Source organism: Polistes dominula, unplaced genomic scaffold, assembly GCF_049000335.1.
Source record: "Polistes dominula isolate Pdom_NZ unplaced genomic scaffold, Pdom_raw_medaka contig_290, whole genome shotgun sequence".
NCBI lineage: Eukaryota > Metazoa > Arthropoda > Insecta > Hymenoptera > Vespidae > Polistes > Polistes dominula.
This window is the reverse complement of record NW_028301031.1, coordinates 452,637-466,175: the sequence shown is the minus strand read 5'-3', so window position 1 is coordinate 466,175 and position 13,539 is coordinate 452,637. Positions and strand designations below refer to the sequence as shown.

Sequence of the window (13,539 nt, the reverse complement as noted above, 5' to 3'; positions counted from 1 at the left end):
TATTCCACCCAGAGACCATACCGGTGACTCCTATTATATATAGTAATAATATTATATAAAATAAATCCTACAAATATTTTACTCTTAAAACTGTCCATTCGTCTTATTCTCTTGGAACTTAGATTTTGGAAGGTTTCACTTCTAGCACGTGTGATCTGCACACATGATTTTTTTTCTTTCTAATTTCAAATAGAATGACTTCTTGAAAATTTTTTTACCTTCCTAAAATTTTATGTTTCACAGGATAGTGAAAAAATTTTTTTTTATTTGAAAAATAAAGAAAAAAAACATTTACTTATCAACTGTGAGAGTTTCTCACGTCGCGTAAGTAAAGTCGGGCACAAAAAAACCTCTGTTCGGATGTTTTTCGTTTTATTTCGGCTGTCTACGTAGTTTCTAGCCGCTACCTTGAATATATATATATACGAATACCTAGTATTTTACAATAGTACCAATTTTTTTAGATGATAATGACATTTATTACGTCCTCGTCAAAAATAAGATATTTTTTATTTTTATTTTTTAGGTATTCTCGTGGTAAAGTATCTCCACAAAATGCCCAGTCAATTTTGAAGAAAAGAGCTTTTAAAATTTCGCTTCTTCTTATCTTTATCTTATGTTTTTTTAAACATAAACTGTTATCAAATGGCGTTGTGGCGTAAATATACCGTGTTCTTGCTTCTCACTTCGACGATTAGTGTTCGATTCTTTGTAGGGAAAGTTTTTGGTGGAAAATCCCTGATGAGACATCCGCAATGTCGTCTAGTAAGTTTATTTCGGTATCGGAATTTGAACTTTTGTAAAAATATTTGACCGCGTATAAAAGTATGACAAAATAGAGTAGCCAATTTATGATCAAGATATAAAAGTCTTGATTAAAAAATAAAAACCTAAGGAATTGTAATGATAAAATAAATTCAAGAATAAACAGGATGAATCATATTTTCGTGTCTCTTACAAATATGTGCGTATATAAAACAGAAGAGTAAGGCTACAAGAAATGTTATTCTTTTTTTTGTCACCTTGTCATAGCGTGAGTACAAATATATAAAAAAAAGTGTGTTTTCGTGCGCGCGTTGTGTGCTTAACCGCAGTGGTTCTTAACCGATGTTCCGCGAAATTTTATGAAAGCTCCAATGTATATTATACCTAATTTGTAAATATATTGTTAAAATCTGCAAAAATCAACGAGCTAAGATATAGCACTAAAATTAAGGAAAAACAATTTTATAAAAGAGTTAAAATAAAGTTTTTACTAATATTAAATTTTTAAATTAATGTTTTCTTTTTTTATTTCCTATTTTTATAATTATCTCTATTACTTTTATAATACTTATAATTAAATGTTAAAAATATGTTGTATTATATTATTTCCTGTATAATGTATAATCTATATAACTTCCAATATTAATAAAAGTTAAAAGTTTACGCACATTTTTCTCTTAGTTTTATTATCTTAATCGTCTTAATGATTTTGGTGTTCAGCATATTTTCCTTTTAATCCAAAATGTTCAGTGACTTCGAAAAGGTTAAGAACCACTGGCATAACCAAAAACAACAAAACGATCATAACATCAAGTGTGAACTTCAAAGAAAAGAAAAGTAAGAAAAAAAGATGATGAAATAAATGACAACACACGATAGAGGGGGTAAAGAAAAGGAAGCTTAAATAAGAAATTAAAATTGAATCATATTGCGTGTATATTCTGTTTAAAATATATTAATGTCGACATTCCGAGAGCGTGAAAATCAGGCAGAAAAAATTATAATTATTATTATTATATATATCTACTATATATATTTATATTTAATATTTTATACTTTATATATATATAGATGTAAAGAAAGTGTATTTTCTTCCGTTGAATTACGCGCGATTTTAGAAAGTAAGCAGGTAGTAGAAAACACTTTATGTGTATAGACCAGATTGGATATATAAATAAGAGAGACAAAGGAAAGAAAGACGTTACGTATATAGATCAGATTTAATATTTAAATAAGACAGATAGATTTAATAGACTAGGAAAGTGAGTGTTAAAAGTGAGGAATAGGCATAATTGTCGTTTTTCTTTTCAGATAATATTAAATTGTTCGTTTTTGTAAATACTTTATATAGGAAAATAAAGTTAATGTAGTAGTAAATTCTTTTCAGAACAACACCTCGTGATATTCTTGAAAATTCTTTTTGAAACACTTCTATTTTGGTCTTATATATATTATTTACTATTTGATATATCTGTATCCCTTCTGCAACACGGTATCCTATAACACAGTCTCCTTCTAAAAAAACCTTAGCCCAACACTGTACTTCTACAGCTGCGAAGAGACTTGCCGTCTTAAAAATAAAGTGTTGCGGAAAGAATTTTTTTATATCTCCTCAGCCTAAAAACAAAAGTCTCATACAACACGATTTCACACAACACGGAATTTTCTAGGAACCTATCTACCGTTTTATAGGAGGGTTACCTATGTATATTATATACTGTACATTATAAATTTTTATTGTTGCTCAGCATTTGGTTATTTCAAAAATCGTATACTATAATTTGTAATGAAAACAGCTTTAAATACTAAATAATACTTTTAACGAAAATGAATTTTATGATTATAGCAATATTCTTTAATTGAGTAATATTAATATACACGAAAGAGTACCAAAAATTATGTAGGCCATGAAATAATAAAATGCGGTATGCAATGTGTTAACAATTTAAATAAGATTCTTACCCATTTTTGTAGTAGCTCTCGTGGATTGGACCACTAGCACACACACATTTTCAAAAACCAATAATAAGATAATACTAGTCGCGAGTAATATTTAATTTTACTAAAATATATTATCTCAAATTTGATTATCGTTAAATTTATACTTTTACATCATTGATAAATCTTGTTTAAAAATTTCACAGATTTAATACAAAAGAATTACAGCCCTACCAATAAATGAAATGGCACGCTTCGCTTTCTGATCTTATTTATAAACCTATGCTTGTCCCCACTCCCTTAACCGGTTACTTTCCTTTAACAACGAATCGTTTTTAGGATATGCGAACTTTGTTCCTTATTGGTTACTTATACCAACGCCAACGAAGCTCATTGGCTTAGGAACTAACACAAAGGAAACACTTCCTGACCTTCGAATACGAAACTTTCAAAAATATCAGATAGAAACAGAAAATGGTCTGGAACGTTATAATAAAAATAGTTTTTCGAATAAAAAGAAATCCATGTGTATAAAAAGGACCGCTTAAATTAGGTGTATATTACGTGATAAGCTTAACTCCTGGGTAAACAGTTAAATATTCACATATAATCTATATATTACCTACTAGTTACTCGTTAAAGTTATAATAAGATTTTTGCTGGAACAACAGCAATGTTTTTGTAATTGTATAAATTAATATAATATTATTTATTTATTTTTCGATATCTAAAAGATTAAGTTTATTACGATCAAAAAATTAATTTATAGAATCAATCACTAATCAATTAAAAACCTATAATAAAAAAAATCAAATGATTTAAATTATTATTAAAATTAAAAAATGAATTTACACATATTATTTAAAGCACATGCATTTAAAACATATGATAATATTATGCTAATTAGTGCGATATAAAATTACCTTTTTTTCTTAATTAAATAGCAAGATGTAAGATAGTAAATTGCAAAAAAACTCTTGATTCTGCACTTTTAAAAAGCATATCCATTAATCTACAGATTAAATTAGTAATTTGTACATAAACTGTTTTCGAGCTTTAGCGGTAACATATATACATGAAACACACTTGTAACAAAAATCATATTTATAAGTGTGAGAGTTCGTCGCTTTTATGTACCTATTATTGGTAATCACAACTTCCTATGTTTTTTATCGAAATCTCCAGACCATTTCAAATAAGATGAAGACTGGATCTTTCGATACTTTCTGACCGAGAATATTCGCAGACTTAGGAGCATTCATAATGCACAAAGCAATATTATCTGATGATGTAGTATTTCAAACACGATGAAACGCGCTCGCTTTCTTTCAGTCGCGCCGCTATTACATGCGCATTCATATTCACATTTATATTCACATTCAATTGCTGCATGCACCAAATAAAGGCATTTACTTGACTCTTATAGAAACTTCCCAAAATGTTCCTGCATACACACGCACACACACTCTTTATCCCTCATTTTTTCCTCATCCTTACATATTTTGTAGGAAGGGATTCTATCTTAACAGTTAGATTTCTTAATATTCTCTTTAAACATCTTCAAAAGCGTTATTTTGATGTAAAAGACAAAACAGGGTCTCAGATAGCAGAAAAATTTTTACAAATTTTCAATTGCAAAAGTAACTAAATAAAAATTCAATTCAAACGATTTTAGAGTTTTGAAAAGCGTTAAGTGTTACTTCAAAGACTATTTCAAAATGCTTTCATGCAATGAGAAAAATTCATAACAAAGAAAAATGACAATCACGCAGGAAATGAATTTAACACTTTAAATATTTGAAAGGAAATTTAAAAGAAAATGTAAGTCTTTATTTACATATTTTTTAACTTTTATTTAATGTTAATTTAAAAAAATTGGTATAAAAATAGGTATTTTGTTAAATAATATTTTAATAATGGAGACTCATTTCATTTGAAGTAGTATTTTTAACTGGCACATATAAATGCAATTAAAGTTAAAAAAAAAATATAAAATAATCAATCAAAACTTAGTTTTTTTAAATATCCATTCAACGTCAATTTTGTTTAAACAAAATATTGACAAAAATATACTTAAAATTAAAAATATTTATATTTGAAAAAAATTATATACAAATAATAGAAACTAGCTTTTCTTGAATCAGTAAATTCGACTGACTTTGTCCGTATAGTTTCAGTGTTAATATTACTGTAAGCACATTCTCAAAAATTATGAATAGTAAACTACTAACTCTGATTCTGAGCACTTGTTATACTACTTGCTATTTGATATACATATCTTACAACAGGATTGCCAGGTAGTTCCCGATTGGTCCACCGATTCTTTATATATCTTGCATAATTGTGGTAGTTCACGAAAATTTTCATTATGGCTTTAAACTTAGCGTATATATTTGAGCTATTTGTTAAAAAAAAGCGGTTTGAAATTTCACATAGATATGTATTCCTTTAGCTATAGTAGTAGTGTAGTAGTCTACAATCTAAGCGGCACTTTGTGTGTGTGTGTGTCTCAAAAGCCGCAAAGTACACATCTTATCTTGACAGGAAAAATTATATTTTTCATTTTCTTCTTTCTTTCTTTTTTCATTATTGTGAAGTAAGCGTAATAAATCTTCTTTTATTCATAAGTATTTTATAATAATTTTATAAAGAAAATTACTAGTATACTATAGACTAGTATACTTTTATAAAGGATAATACTAATATAATATATTGTTAACGCTGGCTTTTGGCAATTTGTTCTTTAAGAAGTAAAATACTTTGCCTTTGTTCTGGTAGAAGCATGGCCATTTGTTCGTTTGATAAAAAGTAATACCATAGATATTAATTCTGACTATAAGTAAAAATAAATAATTATTTTGAAACATATAGAAATATTTTTTGTTGTGTATCATTGAGAGAGCTGTATTTTTACATACCTTTTCTTTATCCAACCTACTGTCTGGTATATTAGCTGCTGGCGACATTCCCCTCATAAGTCAAGAAGTAGGAGTACTTGTAGATGTTGTAAGAGCGGTGGTAGGAGGTACACCTTTATTCGTATTCGAAACAACCACAGGTGGTGGTGGAACTGTAAAATCTGCTACTATATGATGGGAAGTGCTTGTTATGATAGAAGGTTCTACGGTTACAGGAGCTGTAAGATCATCGCATGTATATAAGATAGATATTTATCTGTAAAATCTTTTGCATATATTGATTTGCAATATTTATATATAAAAACTTACGAGTAGGTTTAGCGATTATTGGATCAATAGACATACGAGGATTTCTTGAATCTTTTGGATCTCTACCAAATCCATTAACTCTTAGATCACGGTAAAAGCTAAAAAGTCATAAAAGAATAAATTAATATAATAAATGAGAATTATTAGGTATTAATTATTTGAAAACATTAACAATATCTTTCAACTTCTTCTACTACAGGAAGGTTGCTACAAAAGATAATATATATTTGAATATATTGTTTAATTAATACAAATGATAATTGAGTATTGATAATATACTAACTTTTCTGGTAGAGTAAAAGTAGTAGGAGATACCCTAGGGTCAGCAGTAGTAATTCTAATTGATGGTACGGTAATCGGAGTTTTTTGGGTTTGCGGTGGTCCTCTTGAAGATTGATCTAATCTTGCTAAACGCGGATCAATCTGTTCATCCAATGTTCGAATTTCTACATCTTGGTCTAAAGATATAAAATAATTGTCTTACATTTTTTTATTCCTAGTTATACTGAATATCTTAATTAATAGTAATAATACCTGCAAAAATAGGTACAAAAGGATTGGCAACTACTAGTGTAGGTCTTGCTGCTGTTGATGGTTCTTCGATACGAGGTGAAATCTCATGTATCACTGGCTTTTCTGAAGGTGTCAAAACGCTTAGGTTTGGATTAGCTTTACGTAGCATACTAACAGCAGTATGAGAATCCACTATTCGCATTACTAACTGTATTTGTAATAAAGCATAGGCAAGTTGTGGATTCTGAAGTAACATCTGTCGTACTTGATTAGGATTATTCTGCACACATATCTTCATGTGTTGCATTAATTCAAACATTTTTTCAGGTGGAAGGAAAGTTACTGCTTTACTAATTGCTTCGGGAGTTTTGTCAGCTTGAACTGCATCTCCATTCAGATTCTCAGTTTTATGTCCCTGTAAAAGACTCTGCATTTCTATACGATTCTTTTTTGTACACGCAATGCTTACGCATAGCGTTCTTTCACCAATTTTGTAACCATTTAAATTTTCTATCGCACTAAGTGCTGTCTCTTGATTCTTGTATTCGCAGAAACCATAACCTTTAGGCTTCCCTATCTCACGATCACATCTCAATCTACAAATAATTTAAGATTTTAATTATTACAGACATTTAATTCATATACCAGAAAAATTCTTTATTGTTAGATAATGCATCATCAATGAGAGAAAACAATAACAATTTGTTTTCTAAGAAAAATTAATGAGAAGATTTACTTGATGGAAAGTACTGGGCCAACTTTGCTGAATATATCTTTCAAGTTCTCCTCGGTTGCTTCGTACGGGATATTCCCGACTGTAAACAAAGTCTCCATAAGTCTTCATATTTTATTTCTATTTAAAACTTTCAAAACTGTCAACTGATAAACATTAATATACAAATATGTCTTTTACGTCAAATCAAAAAGATGCATGCATATAGAAAATTTAGCATAAATTGATGAATCTTTTAAAAAGAAATAAAAAATAATGTATTTATCCTTTCATAGAAAAATAAAGTATACCTATGAACATATTAAAGGATTAACAGTAGAACTACCAACAATTGTTACATTATTATTTTTACCAAACCGGTCATTTTGACCCGTGCGATTTAGTTGGCCAAATATAAAAGTTCAAAGAAAAGTTTTAAAGAAAATAAAATATATTTTATTTTAATATATTGCAATTATATATATATACGTAATATATACATCTATTTACATTAAAGGTAGTAATATTATTTGTTTTTTATTTAGGCTTAGTTATTATTTTGATTACAACAATTTTTACATAAAGACATTTTTTTCAATGTACATTTACCAGAAACATGTTTCTTACGGCTAGCACATATATTCATAGTTTTATTTTCATTACCAAAACCTACTTGGCAAGTTTTTCGTATATTAGAATTCTTTGGAATATTCAAAAGGTCATTCAAGTTTTTCAGTTCAGATGGATCTTTATACTCTGCGCTAAGTTCTTCTGCTAATTGAAACAAATTATCAATATATTTCACCAATTGTTTCGTTATATAAAACCCAGGCATTTATTACTGCTAAGTCGAGAATGTTAAAAAATAATTGAAGAGGCCACCTTCGAAATCCTTACTTCATCCTGTACTTTCTGGCCATCTGATCCGTCATGTCTACCCTGAATTTAGTTTTATTATAAAAAATTATGGTTTTAAGCAGTTTTTTATGTTTTTTTTTAATATTCACTGAATTATGTTTCGTACTCAGTAGTAGTACTTTTTTTCGTTGGCTTACTTTAATATACTGTTAAAGTGCAATTATCTGTTTTATATATTTCATATGAAAATCGAGGTACATAATCTTTTTTTTGTTTGGCCAGTTTCGGCAATTTTTTTTTATTTGCACGAATCATTCCAATCAAAGTAGCTCGTTTTTCCAATAATTTTGATGCCAGTGATTTGCTAGTAAAAAAATTATCGGTTGTTACACTTTTTTTAGCACTGGTAAATGGTTCAATTAACTTCAGGACGACAAACTCATTAAAAGGAATTGATGACTGTCTAGTTTTGTCCTTTCCCAAGTACGGAAACCAATTAATTATAAATTTACTTTGGACATCAGATGCCAACCAAAAATTTATTCCGAACTTATCGGGTTTGTTCGGCATATACTGCATGAATCGGCATGGCATCTTGCTTTACTTGGGAAGTTGTTGGTCGACTGTTATATTTTATCTTGGTGCGTAACAATTCTGGCTATTTTCATCGAATGAATACCAAACATTTGAAATCATTGCAAATTTATCCGTTTGCAATCGTATACTAAGTTCATTTTTTTTCGAAGCGGATAAATCTTAAAATATCCGTAAACTCCTTTCTACTCATAGTTCTTGAAAAATGCGCTGGTCCCAACTTTTTAGACCATAAATAAGATAATTTTAAATTCTTTGCTTCATAAGCAGCACGTGCATATAAAATTCCAAGAAAAGCGTAAAACTTTTTTGAGATAGATCCCATTTTTCACCAAAAACTCGGAAAGCTTCTAGTTTTGTGCATGTTCTGATATGATCTATCATTCGTCGATTGATTATCAAAAACAAAGAACTAACACTGCCCTTCATTTTACTTTGTTTTGTATATGCTGTTGGTCCAGTTACTGCTTTGAAAATACTATTTATTGATCTTCTTCCTGGAGTGGATCAAGGTTTTATTTTTATCTAGATATTTCCATCAGCAGCAATTTCAGCTTTTCGACGGTTATTCTCATCCAAAGATTACGACAATCTAAAAAGTCTTCTTGGTCTAGGTACATTCAGGATGTTCTCTTTTTCACTATTGCTGTCTGAAAAAATACACACTTCATCTGATTGATATCTGCTGGCTCAATTTCAGAATCAAAATCATCTTGGTTTATATCCGAAAGATCTTCTCTTATATTTGTTACGACTTCTAAAATTTCAGGTTTTTTTTCTCGGCATTTCTAGAATAGAGTTACAAGACTGAATAAAAATTGTAGATTAGTTATTTACGCGTGCTCGCTGTATCCTTATATATGTAGGACATTATTTCGTCATATTTGTCCCCTCTATTCTTTTATCACCATATAATCGTCTCTCTTTTCAAAACCTTCTATTTATTTTGTTTATTGTACGTAATTATCATAGTATAACCGTCTTTCATTTAAAACCTTCTAATTATTATTATGTTTATGTTATCACATTTAAATTAAAGAAAATATATTTTGTAACAGTCGCAGTAGCGGATTGACGTAATTTCTAAGAAATTTTCAAATTAGAAACATTAAAAATGACGACCGGTCGAATTGATCAGTCGGTATATATAGGTATATCACACTTATATATCAGAAAAATGGAAGCAGAAAATCAAAATAATTCATTTATATTATGAAATACATGAATTTAGAAAAAGTCATAACATAATTACAAAATATTAAATTAAATTTCCAAACGAAATCTTGTTAACAAATGATACAACCAGTCATTTTGACCAGTCGGTAGTTCTAGTGTTAATATATCAATTGTTCAATAAAAATTGTATAACCTCTTACCGAATACACTCCGCACTAATTTATCCATGAGGGATTGATCGGAAATAGTTAAATAACTCATTTTTGTATTATTCTTTTGTCTTTTTTATTAAAAAAATTAAATAATACTAATATTTATAAAAATGTCCTAACAATGCACTTAATCAAACTATTATAATCTCGTCACCATTGAAAAATAATTATTCATTCTGTACTGCTATCAAAGATCGCGAAACAAACCACTTTTCGTGTAAATAATTTTAGTTAGCACCGGAACCTCTAGTGGGCGATAGTATCTACTAAACGCGATGATGCTGCAAGCTATCAAAGATGAGTACAATACTATCAAAAAATACAGTATTTTACATACTATCATCCATTGCTTGTTCCGATGCTAAGATAATTTTTTTACATGAAAAATCGTCTTGAAATGTTCTATATATTTCTATATTCTTCGTTCAATTTATGGAATTATTTAACTGTCTTATTGATAAGTTAGGAGTTTACCTTATTTAGCAAGTTATCCGGTCGGTAAAAGTAGACATCTGTTTTTACTTACTCAAATAAATTTCAATTAGAAAAATGAAAATTTAAATATAATAAAAATACTTATGTGTTAATGTAATAACATAATAATGAACAAGTAAATTATATTGATTATTAAAAAAATATATTTTTTCAAAGTGTCACGTATCTAATCATAAATTATGTAATAATGCATATTCATTATTACATTTACATCAATAAACTAATGCATATATATTTTCTATTATATATTTCTGTTCATACTTTAGATTTCTCCGGGACCTATTGACATAAATTATTTTTGATAAGAAACCGTTAATAAATAAAAATAAATTTTAATGTCCCAGCTTTAAACCCTTCATTATCCGACAAAACTGATAAATAGACTAATAAACAAAATGCCTAAAAAAAAATATCATTAAAATACTTAATAAATAAGAAAGAATCTTAACAAACTACGTCCGGATGCACCACGTTGGTGTCATGCGGAGATTATTAAACAAACGTCAATGGGTCGTTTCATTTAAAAGATAAACACTAATATATATAAGTATCCAACCAAATATAAATAAATAGATAAAAATAATTCGATTAGTTTTTTTTTTGCGTCTAAAAAATAAAATGTATAAAAACTTAGTATTTTAGGGAAGTTAGACAGGTAAAAAAAATCAGAACATATTTGTTTTTATTCTGTTGACCGTTTCATCTTTTTGTTTGGACTTCATCAGTAACTCGATCATCAATGTTTCGACTCTACCATGTATTTCTTAAATATATATTACATAGTTTTAACACATAAACTAGATGTAGTACCATTAAATCATGATTAATTAACCAATTCGTTTGTAACGTCATAAAATTAGATTAAAGTTAATATCAAATTAAAGGTGTTTTCTTAAAGTTTTTAGATAAACATAATATAATACGAAAATATCAATTTCAAAAAAATAGAAGAACAAGATTGATTTTTGTCGAACATTTTTCGAAAATTATCCGGGATACAGTCAAGCTTCTATAAACGCAAAAAATGCAGAAATCAACTGATGTAAAGAAAGAGCACATATTGCGAAATATGCAAGTAAAATGTGTACCAAATTAGTCAGCTTGTAGGATTTATGCAAATACAGTGAATCTCAACGAAAGAAATTCACTGATTTTTATTCTCATACATACTCAACAAATATATTAAATCTTCACGAGTTTGAGGTTGATAAAGTTCGTAAGCATTATTAGACGAATAAAGGTTTTTTTAACTTATTGGAAGAGAGAAAGAAGCTCTGGACTAAAATGATAAAATAAGAACATCGTGCTAATAACACAGATCGATTGAAAAATTGAAGAGGGCAACTGCTAGCGGAAGAAAGAGAACATAAACTTATACAAAGAAAATAACCTAAAATTGAAAGTCAGTGGCATAATTTGGTAGAAGAATATGAAACGTGCCACGGGGAAACATTCTGTTTCCTAATGAAAAAATTGATATTCATGAGGAGATAAAATTTATTTGGATTTACGACGTAAAGCAAAATAATATTTTAGAACGTCGTAAAGAGTTTAAATCTTATTTAGACATTAAAAAAACAATTGAGATTTGTCGAAAACTATGTCATGAAGATTGCCAAGTGGACGATGACGATGAGAACCAAGACGCTGCAATGAGATTTCCAGTAGTTAATCCATTCCAAGCACTATATGATAATTCCAATTTTGAGGCTAACAATGATTTATGTTTAACAACGTTCAATAAACTTGGTGCCATTGCTAAACGGAAGAAAAATCTTATGTCTAATGAACCATATTTTGACCTTATGAAAACAGCTAAAAAAAACAGAAGGAACTTTTAATGCATGTCATTCATCATCTTTAGTTAGAAAATCCCTCTCTATTACAAATACTTTTACCGGGCCTTGCCGGATGCGGTAAAACGTTTGTGATTAGATTATTAATGGCAATTTATAATGGATATTCTAAAAACGATGGATTCTGCAACTCTTATATCACTTGCGCTTCAACTGGTAAAGCGCATAAAGAAGTATGATTCAAGCCGAATTGTTCTCTTAAATCAATTCAAGATTAAAGCAAATCACAGGTAATTACAACAAGTAAACAACAAGTAGTTACAACAACCAGTGAAATCCATTCATACAACGATACTTAATTTTTTTGAGATAAACGATCAACTAAAGGACTTATATACCTTGATCAAATGTAATTAATTCAAAATCGATACAACCTTTAAATTTTTTATACATTATTTCAAATAAGTCGTCGAAGAAGTTCTTTTCAATTACAATGAATTGACAACAAACTCAATTAAAATTGACGTGATACTGAATTCGTTAGCTTTTTGTCCGATCTCATCAGATCCCAACGATGTTAGAGCACTAACTTCTGCTAGTTTTTAGTTAGAAGACCACTTACAATGTTGCCTGAAAATAACTACGACAGTGTTTTAGCGAATCGATTATCATCCTAGATACCTATTATCAAAGTGCGGCAAGAAATTTGGCCAAAATGGCATATCGAATATCTTCGAGAGCTACAAGAACACCAGAAATAGGTCGATTTTAAAGTCAACATTGAAACGAAAGAGGTCGTCACTTTTATTGATAAAAATGAATCTTGTATAAAATGGCAGCTGGGACGAATCGTGGATATTCGCCCTGGAGAAGATAACATAGTTCAGTCACTGTCACGTGATTTGTGGTCGTCCGGGATAAAATTTTTGAACAGGTCAGAAACTTCAAACATAGTATAGAAATGCTTAGATTTGTACATTCTCTGTTACGCATTCAAATTTCTTGTTACTCTCCACAAATTTTCTCAAAATTTTCATTGCAGAAACATACCCTTTATTGACATAGCCTATATTGAATGCTGGGAAGTGCAGGTCTTGTGTATTTTTTCGAATGTTTGCATTATGGCGGCTAATATTTAAAGATGACAAATTGTAGCGCGCACGCGCGAAGCCTATATTAAATTAAAACATATTTTTTATTATACGTATAGAATATTCTTATTTATTTAATGTCGTTTTTCTTAAGTTCATAAG

The 13,539-nt window shown here is 29.0% G+C and overlaps 1 pseudogene across 1 annotated transcript; it reads right to left on the bottom strand.

Annotated features, from left to right (window-relative positions):
* Window positions 1-5,418: 5,418 nt before the first annotated feature.
* On the bottom strand, window positions 5,419-10,044 carry LOC149031928 (uncharacterized; annotated as a pseudogene). The gene is made up of 7 exons (XR_016177171.1): window positions 9,984-10,044; window positions 7,180-7,258; window positions 6,465-7,039; window positions 6,214-6,388; window positions 6,102-6,137; window positions 5,622-6,022; window positions 5,419-5,536 (listed from the first exon to the last, which is right to left on the bottom strand). The product of XR_016177171.1 is annotated as an uncharacterized LOC149031928 (transcript).
* Window positions 10,045-13,539: the final 3,495 nt, after the last annotated feature.